This window comes from Lycium barbarum, chromosome 2, assembly GCF_019175385.1.
Source record: "Lycium barbarum isolate Lr01 chromosome 2, ASM1917538v2, whole genome shotgun sequence".
In the NCBI taxonomy this organism is placed as follows: domain Eukaryota; kingdom Viridiplantae; phylum Streptophyta; class Magnoliopsida; order Solanales; family Solanaceae; genus Lycium; species Lycium barbarum.
In genome coordinates this window covers 52902232-52909430 of record NC_083338.1, presented here as the reverse complement: position 1 = coordinate 52909430, position 7199 = coordinate 52902232, and positions in this window count along the sequence as shown.

Genomic DNA, 7199 nt, shown 5'->3' with positions numbered 1-7199 from the left:
ATAGCTATCACTCTAGTATTCAAATGGCCTCATATGAAGCTCTGTACGGGAGGAAGTGTAGATCTCCTATTCGATGGTTCGAAGTGGGAAAGACGAAGTTAGTAGGCCTAGATTTGATTCAGCAATTGGTAGAAAAAGTCAAGATTATTCAAGAACGACTACTAACAGCTCAGAGTCGTCAGAAATCCTATGCGGATAACCGTCGGCGAAATTTGGAATTCAAAGTCAATGATTGGGTGTTCTTGAAAGTATCACCGATGAAAGGGGTGATGAGATTTGGCAAGAAAGGGAAGCTTAGTCCTCGGTATGTTGGACCTTATGAGATTGTGCGCGAAGTAGGCCAAGTAGCATATAAGTTGGATTTACCTCAAGAATTAGAAACAGTCCACCCAGTGTTTCACGTATTCATGCTATGCAAGTGTGTCGGAGATCCCTCTAGGATTGTACCTGTGGACGATGTACGAGTCACGGAGAAGCTGTCTTATGAGGAATTACCGATTGCTATTCTGGATAGGCAAGTCCGAAGGCTTAGAACTAAGGATGTAGCTTCAGTCAAGGTCCTGTGAAGGAATAATAACAGAGAAGAAATGACTTGGGAAGCTGAGGAAAAAATGAAGTCTAGGTACCCGCATTTATTTTCGTCTCCAGAAGATGTGCAGACAGAGCCATCAGTACCCTCAGGTATGTAATGCTTCTTTAAAATGATTCCTTGACCGAATTCTGGATTGTAATAACAAGACGATAGTGGTACAGTTACAGGGGAACTCTAACATTTTTTTTTGAAATCCCTAAGAGTTTAACATTCGAGTACGAATGTTCCTAAGGGGGTAGGAATGTTATACCTCGCAGTCTGGCCCGTTGCGATTCGCTAGGTGACAGACGTACTATTGCGGGCGCGGGATGATAGTTGAGGATGAACAAGGTTATATATATGTTCATCCTATGATTATCAGGGTTAAGTTGTATAATAGGCCATGGAAAGGTTAAAGGAAAGGTTGGAGGACAAGGAAATCAGAGAGCTAAGGTGGGGCCCACATGCCGGGGTTTTATAAAGGACACATGAAAAGTATTATGAGTAGTACACGGGGAGTTGAGTAACTCTTAAGAAGGACCCCTAGATCAAAAATGGGTGTAAGCCCTCCAAAAGGGTAATATCCGACTTGAAGAGGCTAAAACGCCATTACAAGTTTGGAGTTTGGAAACACAACCAAAATGAAAGTTGTAAATAATTGAAAGAGATTTCCAACCATAAGTTGTGGGCCCTCATACGATATCGGGATCACACGTTATGTGTTATATCCCGTATTTTATACGTTCGGATATTTCAAGGTAGTCGTGGCAAAGCTAAGGGAATGACCATCTTCCAAAATTATTCTAATGTACAAGTTGGTTATGAATATTATTTATGAACATTGGTAGTATGGAAATGTTGAGAAAGGTTAAGGGTAAAAAGGAAAATTTACAAAATGGCCCATGGTAATATTGTGGAAGGCTAGGGGCAAAATGGGAATTTCACAAGGTGTTCAAGAAAGTTCTTGAAGGACCAAAGTGTTCAAGAAAATTCTTGAAGGCCCTATGTGGCCGTGTGGCATGTGCTATATATATACAAAAAAAAAAAAAAAAGAGAAAAGAGTGATGACTAACCAAGGTTATTCATCCTTTTAATTTAGGAAAAATAATAAATTAAGAAGCTTGCATAAGAAGACAACTAGTCTTCTTTGTTATTTTAGGAAAATTCAAGAAAAAAGAAGAAATCTCTAGAAAAGAAAAATGGAGGAGAGGGCCTGTGCCCCTCACATGCTCATAAGGACTATATATATATGAGAGGTGGTGAATTATTCATCATTCCAATTGAAGAAACAAGAAAGAGAGAAAGAAGAAAAAAAAAGTGTATTCGGCCATGGTGGCCAAACATGGCCATGAGGAAAAGTTGATCAAAAAAATTATTTCCTCCTAGTTTCCTACCAAATGGAAGGTCCTCTACAACATGGAGTGGTTGTTGGAACAAGCAAAGCTTTCATGGTGTAAGATGGAGCCCTAACCGAATAGGAGAAGTCAAAGGATGAAGGTAAGATTTAATCCCCTTTTTATATGATTGGAGATGATTGCAGATGTTGTAGTATGTGTAAATGAATGAAAAACATGAAAACATGTATGTTGAAGTTGTGGCCGTGTGCTTGTGTAGTTGGCCGTGTGTATGTGATGTTGTGTAGGGGAGAATGAATTAATTTTATGTAGTATGTTGGTTGTTGTTGTAATGTATAGAAATAGGTGAAAAGGTCATGAAAATATGTATGTTGTTGTGGTGGCCGAATAAGGGTTGTGATGGTAAGATAAGATAAATAAATTTTATTTAGTGTTTTGATTGTTATAGGATTGGATTCCATGATGAAAATGAGGATTTAATGATTCGAAATGAAGTTGTTAATGTAAAATGTTGGTGGAATTCATGAACTTGGAAGTGAGACATTTGTTTGGAAGATTGTAAGTTGGGTTCTGGCGATTGAATTTGAAATAAGGAATTAAGTTGTTATTATTCTTGTTGAATTTGGAAGATGTTGGATGAAGTAGTATGTTGATTAAATCGTTTTGAATATTATATGAATTGAATTGAATATAAATGAATGACATTGAATTGTATGACGAAGGTTGTTGATGTTGGAATGTGTCTTGAATTGATTGTTGATATTGTTGGCATAATTGTTGGTATTGTTGTTGTTAAATGGGCCGAGTTAGATTCTCGGGGATGGTGTATTTACAGGGGAGATGCTGCCGAAATTTCGATAGATTATAAGTGAATTTATTTGAAGGATTAAGATTAGCGATAACAAGCTTGGACAATTAAGCGTAGCTAATAGGACGTGGAGCAGGTATGTTAAGGCTCGTCCCTTTTCTTTCAAAGGCATGATCCTTAGGTTGTAATTTCATAAGTATTTCCATGTTTTCCCTGTTTTCAAAAGTTAGCAGTTTGTGATTCTATGGCATGATTTCCTTCCTAATAACCCGTAAGCGTTTTCCAAAATGTCTATACTTTCCTAAAACAAAGGCTCATGATTTTGTAAACTTTTATGGTTACAACGATGAATATGCTTTTGTAATGACAACGATGATTTCAAAAAGAGAACATGTCTAGGATGGCTATGACAAGAATGGTTTCATGTCTAAAAGTCTTAAATTAAGGAGCCAATATGAATATAAGAACAAAGAGCTAGTCTTGATTTTAATTCTATTCCTTATTATGACTTTATTTTCTAAAGACTCCAAAGTGTATAAATTGATGTTTTATGAGGCTTATGATCTTACTCTATGTGTTCTCTTAACGCTATTTCTCATGGATAGTCTCGCCTTATAATACTAGTCCATTCAAGGCGAGACATGATGGTCCTGATTATTCCATAATGTAATCGGAGGTTACCGACCTTACGTCACTCCGATAGTTATATGACTTTCTTTGGGCTCTCCTGCGTGCTGCTATATGATACATGTATACGTATATGTATATGGGGAAGATGGGAAAAAGGGCCAGAGCGCTATAGACGCTGATATATGTACATGTATATGAATATAGGGAAGATGGGAAAAAGGGCAGAGCGTTATATACGCGTAGCCACCTGATCAGTTGGTATGATATGATATCGTCCCGGACGCGGGATGCCCGGACGCGGGATATGTGGTTAAATGGATCGGCTGCCGACGCCTCGACAATATGATATATTCTATTTTCTATATATATGAAGAAGAAATGTTTTCAAAGCAAGTAAAGTATGATATGTATATATGGGGTTAAATGGATCGGAGCCGACGCCTCGGCAATATGGCATGTTCTATTTTCTATATATATGAATAAGAAATGTTTTTTTTAAAGAAAGCTAAGCATGCAGGGTACCCGCCTAAGCGACACTCATATGTACAGGTTACTCTTTTACCTCATGTCATGTTCTATATTTCCATCCTGTTATTATTCATGTTCATATTCCTTACTGTGTTACTAATCATACCTTACATACTCAGTACAATGCTCGTACTGACCCCTCTTTTTCGGGGGTTGCGTTTCATGCCGCGCAGGTACACCCAGATGAGCAACAGCTATTATAGAAGATGTTCCAGGGAAGTTGGCGAGCTCCATTTGGCCCTGGAGTGTAGCCGAGTCAGTGTACTATGCTATGGTGTCTTGTTAGAAGTTAGAGACTTTGCAGACAGAGTTGTAGTTATTGGTTGTCAGTTCAGCCGATGTGTCATTCGTGTTATAATATAAGTTTCCTATGATTACAGATATTGAGATTAACAGAAAGAAAGTTTTTGAAAGTTTCATTATGTATTTCATGATTATTTGGTTTAGAGTCTAGAGAGATTAAGTACGTAATAAGAGTCAGCGGGTTCGCTCGGCTCCGAATATGGGGTCAGGTGCCCATTACACCCTAGTAAAGTCGGGGTGTGACATTATGTGCATTATAAGATCCGCTGTCAGGGCAGGGAATTAACCCTGCACGAACGCGCCTGAAGGTGGCGCGAACGAGCAGGGCAAGACCTGTTCGCGCTGAGTAAATTTTAAGTCGGTCTAGGCAGAACCTGGACCGTTATAAAAAGGGGGTCACCCCCTATTTCTCAGCCAAACACACCCAAAAACCTCTCAAATTCTCTGGAAAATTCCCCAACCTTCCCACACCCACTTTTAAGCCAAAACCAGGTATAATTTCCAAGTTCCGATCCGGATAGCGTATAGTTATTGTTGTAGAATCATATAGCGGGAGTTATTGTTGTAGAATCATATAGCGGCGTGTTGTGGCCTAAACTTAAGGTGGAAAAGTGAAGATACAACAATATTAACGGGAGAAAGGTATGGATCTCTTCCTATTTATGTTAATACCGGCTTATTCACGAAGATAGAGTAGTTAAATGATTGTATAGTGAGTTGATTTGTTATGGAAGTTGGAAAACAGCATGTGGGCTGTTTTATGGAATACTTTGGTATGGGAAATGATGTTACTGATGTTGGTATTGTTGTTGTTATTGTTGGTTGTTGGATTAAGAATTAGGGCTAGGCATATAAACAGGGGAGATGCTGCCCGATTTTCGGCAGAATATAAAATAGTTTAATTTGAGGACTTCGGATAAGTGTGTGATAATGAGATTAACATTAGTGTGAATCCTCTCGAATGTAGATTTACGAGCTCGGGCGGATAAACGTAGCTAATAGGAGGTCGAGTAGGTATGTTAAGGCTCGTCCCTTTCTTCCAAAGGCATGATTCCTCTGTTACGATTTCATAAATGCTTCCATAACTTCTTGTTTTCAAAAGTTAGAAGTTTATGATTCCAAGGCATGATTCCTTTTCCTGATAACCCGTAAATGTTTTCCAAAATGTCCGTACTTTTCCAAAACAGAAGTTTATGATTTTGTAAGCTCTTATGACAGCAATGATAGACATGTTTTATCATGATGACAATGATGCCAAAGATAAGAATATTTTATATGATGACTATGATGAGAACACTTTCATGTTTGAAGGTTCCAAGCTTATAATTTTAATGCTATTATGATATCATTGAGCTTGTTTCATGATCTTATTGATTTTATTCATTGTCATTGGTCTCACCTTATAATAATTATTCCTTCAAGGTGAGATAGAGCGATGACGCTTACTCCATAAAATAATCGGAGTGACCTTACGTCACTCCGATAGAGGCATAGTTTTCTTTGGGCTCTCATGTATGCTGCTTATATGATATATGAATATGATATATGTATATGTATATAGGGAATATGGGAAAAGGGGCGAGGCGGTATAGACGCATGGCCACCTGATCAGCTGGTATAATATGACATGATATCGTCCCGGATGCGGGATGCCCGGACGCGGGATATATGTGGTTAAATGGATCGGGCCGTTCATTCCTCGACACTATTATATGTATATATATGTATATATGGATCGGGCTGCACGTTCCGTAGCACTAAGCATGCATGGTATCCGCCTTGAAGGCACTCAGACGTACATGTTACTCCTTTATCTCACGATATGCTCTATATTTCCATTATGTTATTATTCATGATCTGTATCTCTTACTATGTTATTATTCATGCCTTGCATACTCAGTACATTCCTCGTACTGACGTCCCTTCATGTGGATGCTGTGTTCATGCCCGCAGGTAAACAGGTAGACGCGTCTGATCCCTAGGAGCTCCACCAACGGCATATTGAGAGCGCTCCAGTTGTTTCGGAGCTTCAGTTTATTGGTACTACTCTTGTGTACATATTTAGGCACGGTGAAATCCGGCCCCTCCTTTTGGATATATGTATCTTATTTAGAGGCTCGTAGACAGATGTGTGTAGTTAGATGTTTTCATAATTTTGATCGTCCCTACTTTTATATAATATTTTGGTAACACTTATTGACATATGCTTACGCATATGCTATTGATGACTCTATGGAGTAAAATATGACTGTATCGTCCATATGGCCCACTTAATAGTAAGAATGGGATGTGAGATAAGAGGTACTCGGTATAGTAATATCGGGTACCCGTCATGGCCTCTAGTGGGGTCGTGACAAAAAGCAGAGAGGAAACGAAGAAGAACAAGGCATTGCTTTCATTGAACTGAATTGGTTCCAATGTACATGATCAATTGAGATATTTTTAGACTTCACATGCCAGCTATTCTACAGCTGGCAACTAACTAATCATTCCATAGAAAAATAACTAACTAACTGATCATGACAGCAGCAACTAATTCTAACAAACTATGACGCGCGATATACACTGATATACACAATATACAGTCGCATATACAATCTATTTTAAAACTCCCCTTCAAGCTGGGGGTGAAAAATGTTTATCACTCCCAGATTGGACAAAAGAATATGATGTTGTGATGCCCCTAATCCTTTTGTTAGCAGATCAGCTAGCTGCACCTTAGTGTTGACGTAAGTTGGAAAAAATTGTACCTTTCTTGAACTTCTTTCTCACAAAATGACAGTCAATTTCAATATGTTTAGTAAGTTTATGGAATATAGGATTCCTTACTATTTGAGTAGCAGCTTTGCTGTCACAATAGACCTTTATAGGAAGCTCAATCTCAACTTGAAGTCCTTTAAAAGTACCTGTTATCCATACAATTTCTGCAACTGCAAAATCCATGCTACGATATTTTTCTTCTGCTGAGCTTCGACTCACAATATGTTGCTTCTTATATTTCAAT